The sequence below is a fragment of the Candoia aspera genome, chromosome 4 (assembly GCF_035149785.1).
Source record: "Candoia aspera isolate rCanAsp1 chromosome 4, rCanAsp1.hap2, whole genome shotgun sequence".
Lineage (NCBI taxonomy): Eukaryota > Metazoa > Chordata > Lepidosauria > Squamata > Boidae > Candoia > Candoia aspera.
In genome coordinates this window covers 67900848-67915373 of record NC_086156.1, presented here as the reverse complement: position 1 = coordinate 67915373, position 14526 = coordinate 67900848, and positions in this window count along the sequence as shown.

The following is a 14526-nucleotide window of genomic DNA, read 5'->3' as shown; positions in this document are numbered from 1 at the left end:
TTAGGCATAATCTTTTAGTACAAGGAGGAGGTGTTGTCAGTGGTTCCAGAGATGTCCCATCCACAGTGACACAAGGTAGAACTGTTAAACAGATGCTCGGCTGCACTTTTGCTGAAATGAAGGGGAAATACAGGTCAAAGACGTAAGAGAGAAAAACAGTGTTGGGTGCTCTGTACCTTTGTGTATGTGTTTACAGGTTTACAACTATGAAAGCACAGGTTTGCCTTTCTACTCTCTGCTTCTTGCAAACATAAAGGAAGGACTGGATCCTGTTTCTACACTGCCTCCCCCCAAATCTGTAGAAATAAAACACAGACATTTTAAACCTCTCTTTGGATGACATACTTTGTCCAACAAAATACTCCTTTGGTGCCTAGCTATAATGAAGGAAAAATAGCTTAGTTCTGAATGAGTTTTGTTTTGGTAAGTAACTGCGGCAAGATGGTATTATTATGATTGCTCAGTTGTTACCAGTACAATTATCATATAATTATAAATATAAATATAATAATATAAAATAAAAATACAATTGAACAGATTAAAAAAATGAAAAGAGAACCAGTTTGGTGAAGTGGTTAAGGTATCAGGCTAGAAACCAGGAGACTGTGAGTTTAGTCCTGCCTTGGGCATAAAGACAGCTGGGTGACCTTGGGCCAGTCACTTTCAGCCTTAGGAAGGAGGCTGTCATGAGTACTGATGGTGAGCAGGAGGGGGCCCCTATCTAAGGGGAAAAGCGATGCATAGTTTAGAGGCTTTGAACTTTCCTTCAAAGAAACTTAGAGCAGACCCACCTTGAGTTTTGGGTTTATCTGTGTGGGTTTCCCACGGTCTTTCAGTTTGGCAGGATTTTCTGTCTACTAGAGTCAGAGAATAAACCCTGAGACCAAGATACCATCTCAGCGTGGTTCTTCACTCTAAGATAGGACAGAGGCAATGGTAAACCACTTCTGAAAAAAACTTACCAAGAAAACTGCAGGGTCTTGTCCAGGCAGTCTCTGATAATCGGACATGATTGAATGGAGATAGATGATAGATGATGATAGACAGACAGACAGACAGATGATAGATAGAGATAGATCAGCATCTAAGGATAAGATTCAGCTCCAGAAAAAGACAAGGGCCTGACTCCATCTGAAGCCCTAGAGACTGCTAAACAAAGGCTCAGAGCAGTGGCAACCAGGCTAAGGAGATACACCAGAGAAGCAGAGGCCAATAAGATAAATGCCCTGTTTGCTAAAGAACCATCCAAGGTGTACTCCCAACTGCAGTGCTACAACACAGTAACAGCAGACCCACCAACAGCAGAAACTGAACAGTACTGGAAGAACATATGGGAGAAAGAGAAGACACAACACCAGTGCAAAGTGGCTGCAGGACCTGAGAGCAGACCACAGCAATCTCCCAAAACAGGAACTAGTCACCTTCTGACATCCAACAGCGGGTCAAGAACATGAAGAGCTGGGCAGGACCTGGCCCAGACATGATCCATACCTACTGGCTAAAGAAATTAACAGCAGTGCATGAATGCCTAGCAACAAAGATGAACAAGCTGTTAGCAGCAGGTTCCCACCCAGACTGGCTAACACAGTGTAGGACAGTGCTGATCATGAAAGACCCCAACAAGGGAACAACACCATTCAACTACCGGCCAATAACCTGCCTCCCCACAACATGGAAAGTCCTTTCAGGCATCATAGCTGCCAAGCTGCAGGACCATATAGGCCAGTACATGAGCACAGCTCAGAAGAGCCCTGGGAACAACACCAGAGGCTCCAAACACCAGCTGCTCATAGATAGAGCGGTCACCCGAGACTCAAGGTCTAGACAGACCAATGTGAGCACAGCCTGGATTGACTACAGGAAAGCCTACGCCTCAATGCCACATGCATGGATCTGTGAATGCCTGGCACTATACAAAGTCAACAGGACACTCAGGACCTCCTCAAGAACTCAATGGGACTGTGGAAGACAACACTGGAAGTCAACTCAAGGCAGCTCGCACAAGTAGCCATCAAGTGCAGCATATACCAGGATGATGCACTGTCCCCACTGCTGTTCTGCATAGACTTAAACCCCCTTAGCCAGATAATCACAAGGACTGGATACAGATACAGGTTCAAGAGTGGAACTACCATCAGCCACCTCCTCTACCTGGATGACATCAAGCTGTATGTTAAAGAGTGAACAAGACATCAACTCACTGATTCACCTGACATGGATCTACAGTGAGGACTTGGATGTCATTCAGACTGGAGAAGTGTGACCAGATGGTAGTAAAGAGAGGGAAGGTAGTCAAGACCGATGGGGTAGAACTACCAGCAGGCCACATAGCAGATGTACAGACCAGCTACAAGTATCTTGGTATCCCACAGTCACATGGGAACCATAATGAGAAGGCAAGGAAAACAGCAACATCCAAGTACCACCAAAGGATAAGACAGGTCCTGAACAGCCAGCTCAATGGGAAGAACAAGATCCACGCTATCAACATGTATGCCCTGCCAATCATCAGACACCCTGCTGTTATAGTGAGTTGGCCAAAGGAGGACATTGAAGCTGCCAATGTGAAGACCCGGAAGCTCCTTACAATGTATGGAGGCTTCCACCCCAAGTCCAACACCTAGAGAGGCCTTCCTGGTGGTCTTAATCTTCCTGGGGACTGATGAAAGAGCAGCATGAAAAATGGGGGACAAGTTGTGTCTGAGGCCTCCACCTCTATTGAAGGAAGGATTTTCCACTTTGACATGAATAGATTCCTTAACCCCTCTCTTAAGCCACCTATCTTCTCTGTCCAAAATGTGAACATTGTTGCCCTCAAATGAGTGTCCTTTTTCTTTTAGATGAAGGTAAACTGCTGATTCTGGTCCTGTGGTGTTGCTCCTCCTGTGTTGGGCCATCCTCTTGTGTAAAGGCTGTTTGGTTTCTCCAATGTAGAGCTCAGAACACTCCTCACTGCACTGAATTGCATATACTACGTTGCTTTCACAGTTCCCAGGAAGATTATGTTGAGGTTTTCCTACTAACGATTAAGACTGCTATTGTACCTAATCATTTTGGCTGGGTGAAGAGGTTGTATTTGATTGTCTCCTTTCATGTGCTTCATGCAAATTGCCTGGGGGGAGGATCCTGCCCAGACTTGTTTCTTACTTCCTCTTTTTTCTCTCTGCTGATATGTAGCAAGCCAGGCTTGCTCTCAATGAGAGCTAAGTCCTTTAAATATGTTTTGCTTTTGTTTTGCTTTCTGTAAATAAATTATTTTTATAGATATGCCTGGTGTGTGTGACTTTTCTGATCTCTCCTGGGCTAAAGGCTTTCCCAGCATTCTGCCAACAGGTTATGTGCCCAGTGAGCAACCCAGTAAGCCCAGTAAAATCCAGAGAGAAAAGAGAGATCAGCTCCACACCTCATGCACAATTTAAAGGCAGGTAGCAAAGACCTGTGAAGATTTTCTTTGGAGCCGCCTGGAGATTTTCCAGCAACTGCCGGTCTACAGGACAAAGAAGCCAGCTGAGGTGACTTGCAAAAGAAGGAAGAAGCCATGGCTACCTCCCAGCCCTCAGCAAGGCCTCTGGAGCACCTATCAGAGACCAACTATTTGAATTGGGCCCTGAAGATGGAGATGTATCTTCGCAGAGAGAATCTTTGGCTGCCAATTGGTGAGCAAAACCCCCCAAATCCCAGTGCTGAATGGCTGAGACAGGATGAGCGGGCTAGAGCCACCATTATCTTGGGAGTTGAGGACAATCAGCTAGTCCATGTGCGAGGCATGCAGTCTGCAAAGCAACTTTGGGACGCTTTGAGAGACTTATATGTAAAGGCAACAGCAGGGAGTAAAGTTACTCTGACGAAAAAGCTGTACAGAGCCTACCTTGCAGGAGATAGCCTTCCTGAGCACCTGCATTATATTCAGCAGCTGTTTGTTGAGTTGCAGGAGAGAGGAATGGAATTTACACCTCTCACAAAATCCTATATCCTCCTGTCCTCACTAAATGCAACGTGGGACACGCTGATTTGTACCCTGGAGGCTATGCCTGAAGCAGACCTCACCCCATCATATGTTACACAGCGCTTACTCGCTGAATGGGAGGAGAGAGAGGAAAGATCCCCCCCATCTCTTCTGGAAAGCTGCAATACCAGAAAATGAGGGAAAAGAAGGGAAAGGAACCTGAGGCCACAGCACTAGCCAGCCAGCGATGCTTCACTTGTGGTTCAGCTGGACATTTGCAAAGAGACTGTGCCATGAGACCCAAGACTAGAAAGACAGAGAAGAAGAACACAAGGGCAACACAGAAGAAGGCTCTTCAGACAACCCAAATTGCACAGGTTGCTGAGAAGGGTAATTCTGATGTATGGGTGTTAGATTCTGGGGCCAGTTGTCATTTATGTAATTGTAAAAGCTCTTTTGTGTCACTGTCTAAAACTGAAAGACAAAGTGTATCTTTGGCTGATGGGTCTGTGACCAAAATTATGGGACAAGGTGACTTGTATTTATCCTGCTTGGGAGAAACTGTAAAAGGTGTGTTGTATGTGCCAAATTTACAATCAAACCTTTTATCTGTGGCACAATTGGCTGCAACAGGGTATATCATAACATTTAAGAAAAATGGTTGTGAGATACGAAAAAATGGGAAATTGTGTGCTACTGGTATGTTAAAAGACTCCTTGTACATTGTGTAAAATGCAAGGAAGCCAAGCTGCAAGGCTGCAGTTGGCAACACTCCATATCATGACCAATGTGTACACCTGATGCACAGGAGATTTGGTCATGCTAATTTCAAGTATATAGCACAAATGCCACAGCTGTGTGCTGACCTAAAGATAAAACCCTGTGATAAATACTTAGATTGTGTAGTTTGCAAAGAATGCAAAACACTAAAAGCTCCTGTGAGTAAGCACAGTGACAGAGTTACAACTAGACCTTTGGAAATTGTACACTCTGACATTATTGGTCCTTTTGCTCCAAGTCTTGGACAAGCAAGGTATGCAATGACCATCATTGATGATTTCTCAAGATACACATTTATCTACATCTTAAAACATAAAGATGAGGCATTTGAGAATTTTAAAAGTTTTGTGACATGGGCAAATGGAAAATTCCCTAGGCCTGTATCTGCACTCCAATGTGATAGAGGAGGAGAATACCTTTCTCACAAATTCAGAAGGTTCCTAGTGGAAAAGGGGATAGAACAAATTCTTTCTAACCCTTACACCCCTCAGCAAAATGGTGTTGCTGAAAGAAAGGGCAGAACCTTGCAAAATGCGATGGAATGCATGATTAAAGATTCACAATTATCTTTTAAGTACTGGGGAGAGGCCATATCTACTGCCACTTATGTACAAAACAGATTGTATAACTCTGTGATTCAGGACACTCCATTCCATTTGTTTTATGGTGTGAAACCAAAGGTAAACCATCTTAGAGTGTTTGGTAGCACTGCATGGGTTCACATTCCAAAACAGCAGAGAAGGAAAGGAGGCCCCACAACAAAGAAAGCTATCTTTGTTGGCTATGAACAAAGCCAGAGGAGCTACAAGTTCATAATGGGAGAGAAATTAATAATTAGCAAAAGCGCTTCTTTTGCTGAACAAAACTGGGGGAGATTAAATTCTAGCTCTCCAGTTGAACTGACCACCACAAGAGAACAGCAAGGACTTGCTGATGGTGATCTTTTGCCTGATGAGGACATTAAACCAGAAAAGCAAACTGAAGATCTGTCTGATGAGACAGATGCTTCTCAGGAAAGTGATAGGAGTCAAAATTTAAGCCCTGTATTACCTCACAGATCTCAGAGGAGTAATAAAGGCATTCCTCCATCACGTTTTCAGGCTGAAACAGTAAAGGCTTTTCACATATTCACAGAACCTGAGTCTTTAGAACAAGTGAATGCTTTACCACCTGAGATTGCACAAAATTGGCATTCTGCCATGCAACAGGAATTAGCATCCTTGAAAGAAAATAAAACATGGAAACTGGTAAATCTACCTCCCAATGAGCGCTGTCTGGGTTGTAGGTGGGTTTTCAAACTAAAAAGGGATGCTGATGGCAAAATCCAAAAATATAAAGCAAGGTTGGTTGCAAAAGGGTTCATTCAAAGGAAAGATTTAGACTTTGACAAGACTTTTGCACCAGTTACTAAAGGTGAATCAATTAGATTACTGTTAAAAGTTGCTGCACAAAAAGGAATGTCAGTTCACCACTATGACATTCAAACTGCATTTCTCTATGGAGATTTAGATCACAAATTATACATGCAGCAACCCCCTGGCTATGAAAAAGGGGAGAATCTAGTCTGAACTGCAGAAGTCAATCTATGGGTTAAAACAAGCTGCTAGATCCTGGAACCAAAAAGTAGATGAAAAACTGCAGAATTTTGGTTTTGAAAAAGGAAAAGCAGATCCCTGTGTATATATGAAGAAGGACAAACAAGGCTGTATGTATCTCTGCATTTATGTTGATGAATTGCTGCTGTTCACATCAACAGAAAAACAAAGGCTTGATTTTGAAGCCTGCATGGAAAGCCATTTCACATTAAAAAGTCTTGGAATTATAACAACCTAGGTTTGGAAAAACACAGGAAGAAGAATGGTAGCTTTCTGTTAAACCAAAGGGGAGATAATGGTAAAGTAATGTGAATGGAAAGACATATAGAGTTGTCAGAGAAGATTGGTTTGCATCTTAATCTGTAGTATAAAAAGGAGTGTTGAGGTTTTCCTACTAACGATTAAGAATGCTATTGTACCTAATAATTTTGGCCGGGTGAAGGGGTTGTATTTGATTGTCTCCTTTCACGTGCTTCATGCAAATCGCTTGGGGGGAGGATCCTGCCCAGACTTGTTTCTTACTTCCTCTTTTTTCTCTCTGCTGATATGTAGCAAGCCAGGCTTGCTCTCAATGAGAGCTAAGTCCTTTAAATATGTTTTGCTTTTGTTTTGCTTTCTGTAAATAAATTATTTTTATAGATATGCCTGGTGTGTGTGACTTTTCTGATCTCTCCTGGGCTAAAGGCTTTCCCAGCATTCTGCCAACAGATTAAGACCACCAGGAACAGGGCTGCAACTAGGGGGGGGGCAACCACAGCATGTGCCCCGGTTTCCGCGCTGGTGGGGAGCCAAAATGAGTGCTGGGGGGTGCCAAAATGAGTGCTGGGGGGCGCCAAAATGGGCGCAGAATCCATGTTTGCCCCGGGTGATGCAGACCCTAGTTGCGGCCCTGACCAGGAAGGCCACTCTTAACAAGCCACTTGGGGATGAACAAAGGATTTAGGAGTAAGACATCCCAAAGACAATCCACACCTCCATGGTACAATTAACAGCCATTCAGGTTTAGGGACAATGCAGCCACCCTGGAAGACATATATGGGGTCCCCTCACCAACCTTTGCCCAGACTAAAGAAGCTGCTTGGACAAGCAGTGAAATGTATCTACCAAAAAGAAAGAAATCCAGTTGCCATGAGTCAACCTACAAACAATTCCACCTGGATGACTGAGAATCTTCATTGACATCAAGCAGAGGAAGTGCCATGGCAAGACAAGACCTTGCATGGGATGTACCATCAACAGATAGCTGAGGTGGCTGACCTTGGGAAATCCTACCAGTGACTGGAAAGGGCTGGACTAAAAGACAGCACTGAGGCACTGTTCATAGCAGCACAGGAACAGGCACTAAGCACTAGATCCATAGAAGCAGGGGTCTACCTCATGAGACAGGACCCGAGGTGCCAACTATGCAGAGAGGCCTCAGAGACAGTCCAACACATAGTGGCAGGGTGTAAGATGCAGGCAGGAACAGCATACTCTGAATGGCACAACCAAGTAGCTGGCATTGTGTACAGGAACATCTGTACAGCGTTTGGGCTAGACTCTCCCAAGTCCAGATGAGAGATTCCACAGAAGGTTGTGGAGAATGACAGGGCTACAATCCTGTGGGACTTCCAGATCCAGACAGACAGGCAGGTACTGGCCAATCAACCAGACCTCATGGTAATAGACAAGGACCAGAAGACAGCGGTGGTCATAGATATAGCAGTGCCAAGTGACAGCAACATCAGGAAGAAGGAGCATGAGAAGCTGGAGAAGTACCAGGGCCTGAAGGAGGAACTAGAGAGGATGTGCAAAGTGAAGGCCAAAGTGGTGGTAGGAGCACTCGGGGCTTTGACCCCCAAACTGGGAGAGTGGCTCCAACAGATCCCAGGAACAATCTCAGAGCTCTCTGTCCAGAAAAGTGCAGTGCTAGGAACAGCTAAGATACTGAGCAGAACCCTCAGACTCCCAGGCCTCTGGTAGAAGACACATACCACCCATAGGGGTGAGAAGGGAGTTTTTTTTTTTATCAGCATCCTTCTAAATCCTTGTTTTAAGAATACATCCTTATCACCTAGATTCACGATTACAATGCCCTGCTCACATTCCACTAGAGCTTCAAATACTTCCATCCCTTATTAGTCTGAATCTAATGAAGTTCATATAACAAGTTTATTCCCTGAATGGTGATGAACAACAGCATAGTGAATGTGTAAGTACTGACAGCCACACATATTTACAGACTTCTGGTTTGTACCAGAACAAGCCACAGTCAAACCCTACAATACAATTGTGTATGTTCACACTGTTCAAACAACTATAGCAACCTGCTGAAGTGAAAACAAACAAAGCATTGAACTGGGACAGTCCAGTACCCAAGGATAATATCCTAGAAGGCAAATTTAGAAAACAACAGCAGCAACAACAATAAACCCCTACAGTTCTGAGCTAAAACCATTCAGGTTAATAATACCTCCTCCTACAGGTATTAAGCAGCTTTCAAGAGCTATTTTCTAGCATGAAGGGACCATATCTAGAGATATGGAAGTAGGGAAGAAACCTTATATGGATTTTTTTATTCTTATATTTACCCTGGCAAGATCATCATAAGACTTAGCAGAGATTTTTGCCTTTTCTCGTTTTCCTATGAAATATTTGCTGTTCTTTGTAAGCAGTACATTTTTGCATTTGAAACACACAATTACTAAAACAGATTTCAGAACACCACCGCTGACCAAGATGTCTCTGGGGGGCTAACACCCAAGTGCAAGAAACAATAAAATAGAAAAAAGAACTATATATGTCCAAAATACTCAACACGCCAACCTCCCCACCTCCCCTTGACAAAATAACCATCAGGGGCTCAGCAACCACTCTACCTCCAATCGTCTTTGCTGAGAATATTCCAGTTTGCCCTGGGAGGGAGATTGTTGTGCAGCAAGTAAATGGAATAGCAATTTACCTAAAACTGTAAAACTATTGCAAAGGGTTACCTTCATCCACTGATTAGAGATTTAGAGTAACAGCAGACCACTGTGATTTTGTTCATCCAGGTCTTTGCATAGAGAACCAAGAATGATTGAAGTAATCACTATTGCATATAAATTGCATTCCAATCACACTTCGGTGAAACGAACCAGTCTGGCTTGCTCATCCAGTATCAGTTACTCAGTAGCACTTCAGCAGAAATTGTATCAGCTCAGGGGGACTATAATTGAGGCAAGCTCTGTCAACTGGGGCCCCAAAATGTAAGCAACCAGTACATGGTGGGGAGCAAGCAAAGAAATAGGAAAGGTGTATGCTGTGCGCAAGTGGTGAATGGGGAGGCAATGGAGGAGGGAGAGTCAGATGGATAGCAAGAGCTTAAAGTCCTGGTCCAGGACTTTCTCAGACCTGAAGATGATGCCAGCACTGATAGGCTTCTGAATGATTTATCAGACTGGTGAGAATTTCTGACTCCCAAATGTTTAAGAATAGCAAAATATCTTTTCTTTTTCCAGCTGCTTAAATAAAGAAAAATTATTTATTTGATTGATACCCCACTTTTGTATTCAGCTGATATTCAAGGCACTTAACAATAATTAAAATATAGAACACAAAATAAAATTTAATTTGAAAAAATGTAAAAATTATTAGTAACTTAAAAGCCTGAGGTAGCTGAAAATGGATTTCTGTATGGAAAGGTCATGAAGCACTGAAAACAAATTCCTGAACTCAAAGGTATCCCGCTCTTTAAATCTAAGCGTATGTCTGTTGTAACTGGCTCTGGTTGGCTAAACTTGGGATTTTAGAGAATAAAGTACGTCAATCCAATCAACTTTAAGGCAGTCCAGCTTTGTACTAGGTTATCAGTCCTTGAAATGTACTAGCTGGGGAGAAAAAGTAGTGGAGTCTTATCGCCTTCTCCTCTAGTACATATGAGCTTCCTGAACACATCAGGAAGGTAGGGAATTCTGCAGAGGTGTGGGGAAAAGTTAAGATAGCAGCCACAATCATGTGATCAAAGCCCTACACATTCTTATATGTTGTAGTATGGCCCATATTATGTGATGCATGTAAAAAAGAGGCAGGGTCACAGCTGCCATCTTGACTTTTTAACCACCCTGTGGACATCCCTGCAGGCAGGTCACTGAATGACACAAAATATTTGGCTAAATGAGCCCTTTACCTCATCCAGCAGAGCCTTTTTATGTCCTTAAATATTACTTCAGCCACAAATTTAGCCCATGACTTACAGCTGTCTTGGTAGCAACCCACCAGATGCATTACTGAAATAATTCTCCTGATTAGGTAACTGCTGTGGGGAAATTTTCAAGGATTAAGGAGGTGAAACCCTTGAATAATAAGATATTTTACAAAAGAGAAGTGTTATTATTAATAATTTTATCTCTGAGTTGATACAATACTAATGATGATAGCAAATAGAATCATAGAGTCGGAAGGGGCCATTTAGGGTACTAAAGTCAACTGTTGAAGTATCTCAGACAGGGCTATCTAGCCATTGCTTGAAGCCATTCATGGTAGGGTGCTCACTCACTAGGTAAGTGAGATGGATGACTGTATACATACAGTATAAAATGAAATGAAATGATTTAGAGCCATTGTTCTCTCTGGATATTTGGAATACTTCTGGAATTAATTAATGCCTCCAGGCATTAGATTGTGTGATTGGAAAAGCAACTGTTTACTTTCAAGAGATGTTTTGAATAATACGGGTTGTAATCCTTTTCAAAATATCTTGTAACAGCTGTCATTATTTTTACCTTTCTTATCTCTTTTGTTATCTCCTATCAACCCTTTTTGAAATTCAAGCCTACACTTCAGATGCAAATTTAGTAAATCTTGCTGAAACTGGGCCTGATTAGGACTAAGTGTTTTACTTGGATTTTGTAAAATTGTAGTGCCCAGATCTAGCTACTTCCTTTGTTATCAGCGCTAATTATTGATTTTGAGAAGCACAGTATGTGTGGTTTCCCAAATTTGGCATTCTACTGATTATCGAAGGGATGACTGGAGCTCTAGAATATCTGAAGGGCACCACACTAAGAAAAGCTGCCCTGGGTTGTTTTTCATAAGTAAGAATCATTATTTAAAAATTAGGTGGGGCAACCTAATTTGTTTTAATACCAAGGAAGTTCCTGGGAAGAACATTATTCTTAGACAGAGACTTTCTGTGGGAAAGAGAAATGCCATTTGATTGTTCCTAGTCATCTATCATCTGCTTCTTGACACAGTGACAACATTTTTTGGTAAGTAAAAAAAAAATGAAATTTTCAGCTGCTTCATTGAATATGGTATATGCACAGAGACACTCAGACACACAAACCAGAATTTCTTCCAGTATACAAAGGTAATAAAAATATTCAGGCCAATGTTGTCCCTTCCTGTCCTGCCCTTCCCCCTACCAAAACTGATGGAAATACAGTATTTGGGTAAGTTATTTGGTACAAGATAATCACTAAACTTTTTTTTTAACAGACTTATTTTATTTGTCCAACAACTTTTTTTCCTACTAGCCTCTAACAGTCAGCATTCTTCTACCCAGTTCACTTCTTATCTTCTAACAAAAAAACATCTTCATTTCTCTGACTGGCTTGCTACCAGGGGCGATGGAAGCTGGAACCCAGTAATACCCAGAAGGCAACAGGTTCCCATTGTTAATGAGTCTTTATCTCCACAGCAAAACCCAGCGAGTTCAGTCCACATCCTAACTTCAAGGACTCCTTTCATATGTGTGACGAACCTGACTCCATTACTGCACAGCTAGATTGCATGTCTCTCACGTAGCCTCAGGGCATGACTTGTATTTCCCTATTCTCTTTGTACTCACTCCCCCGCCCTGATAGAACTGCTGAATAAAAGGAGGTGGGGGCGTGGCACCAGGAGGCAGTACCAGCAACCTCCTGAGATGTAGCGTCACTCACCACACACAAAAGAATCCTGTGCCTACCGTTGTTTTTTCGACCTCACCCTTGCGAGGGAATCGTTGGCTCATTCCCCCCCAGGGAATCCCATAGACCGAAGGGCGAAGGACTGGTCGCGTGACGCGACAACTGGGGGCTCGTCCGGGATCCCTTCGGTCTCACGGTGTGATCTCTGTCTAGAGGTGCACTGCCTTCACTCTCGTTACTACGCACCTGGAAAAGGCTCTGCAATCGTAAGTAATGGGCTCCCCACTCTCCAAAGTTTCGTCAGTTCATAGGGACGAACTTTATGATTTAGTGAAGAAGGCTAACTCTTGTCAAAAGGCTAACGGTACGACCATCTTTCCCATTTCAAAAAAATCGGTGACTCAACTCCTACTGTACATGGACAGACACTGCCCTGTCTATCCTTCAGAGGGGTCGCTCAAAGCATCCACTTGGGAAAGGATAGGAAAATATTTTCATGATACCCCACGAGCACCCGTGCCTATTCTGACTGCCTGGAAGGCTGTTATGGCGGCCATCAACACTCTTTACCCTCCCCCGTCTTCCCCGGAAACTTGCCCTTCTCCTCCCGGCCCAAAAACCCCACCCCCTCTTGCCGCCCATCTCGATGCTGCCTCACCACCACCCCCTCCATACCCAGCCGTTCCTCCTCCCCCTTCAGCTCCAACCCCCGGATCCCCTCAACACCACCCCCTAGGAGGCGCCATCACTGAACTCCTCTCCTCCCCCCTCTCATTGGAAATGGAGAGTCCCTCTGCCTTTCCCATGACCATCGGCCTAGGGGCGGCGGGAGGAAATTTGTATAACAATATTGAACTTAAGGTTTTGAAACAAATCAAAGATGCTGTAACCACCTACGGCTTGCACTCTCCTTTTACTAGGGGAGTTTTAGACTCTTTAGTTACTGCTAACACTGTTATGTTATTGTATGATTGGAAAATGCTTTTTTCTATGCTTATGACCCCGGCGCAATACGTTGTGTGGCAATCTGAATACGACAAAGGGGTGGAAGTAGAAATTAGAAGAGGTCTTCCCGCAGGGGTGACCGCAAATCAATTATTAGGAAAGGGACAATTCGCAACCTTAGTCCAGCAACAGAACTCCCCCCGTCGTTGTTTTGCTATTATTCACATGTGCGCCATGAATGCTCTCAAAAGAGTGGATGATTCCGACTCTCAATCCACCCAAACGTTTTTGAAAATAATGCAAGAACCAAATGAACCATATGCTTCCTTCATAAGTCGCCTTCAGATTGCTTTAGACCGACAAATTGATAATGCCACGGCTAAACATGAGCTGCTAATGAAACTTGCTTTCTCTAACGCTAATCATGACTGCCAGACCATTCTGCAACCCGCAGTCAATCAACCGGGTGTAAAGCTTGCAGACTTCCTGCAACTCTGCAGAATCGTTGGTACCACCTCTCACAAAGTGAGCGCTCTCGCTGCCGCCATTACCACCTCGCTGCCTTCTACTAACCCCTCCCCTCAGCTCCATTCCCCGGAAGCCCTCGCAATCACTCGTCATGGAAATTGCTTCAATTGTGGGAAGCCGGGCCACTTTAAGAATCAATGCCGTGCACCCGGGGGAGGTGGGGCGCCCCCTTCCACTCAAAGGGGGCCGCCCCCCCCCTCCAAACCTAAAACTCCTTGTCCCAGGTGCCGCAAAGGCTATCATTGGGCCTCGCAATGTCGCAATAACTCCTCCCCTCACCAGCCTTCGGAAAACTAGATCGGGGGTTGTCAGCTAACCCCGCCCCAAAGGCTGAATTACCCATCACCAGCTTCCCTGTGGAGTTGGCAGAGGATCTTTTGTATGACGATCCGGGGGCTGTCCTTTCCCTTCCTCTTGTTGTCACGCTGCATAAACCCCTCCCTCCTCTTACCCCTGCTTTGCTTATTCCCAACTCCTCGCTTACGCTTGAGGGAATGGTTGCTGCTCCCTATTTGTATGATTCATCAGATTTGACACAAATTGCTCTGGCAGGAGTGGGAGATAGGTGCTTTTCCTTAAATAAAGGAACAATTGTCGCCACGCTCATACTTCTCCCTTCTCCTGATATGCCATCATTGTTTGCCTTGCAGCAACCAGTCCAAACCTCTAAACCCACCCTCCTTGTCACACTAAATGGTCGCTCTTTCGAAGGCTTGATTGACACCGGCGCCGACGTCTCTGTCATTCGTTCCGCTGAATGGCCCTCCTCCTGGCCTATCGCTGAAGCCTCCTCGGTGCAAGGAGTAGGCGGAGCACAGGCCGCTAAGGTCAGCTCTCATTGGCTTTCTGCTGTGACTGCTCA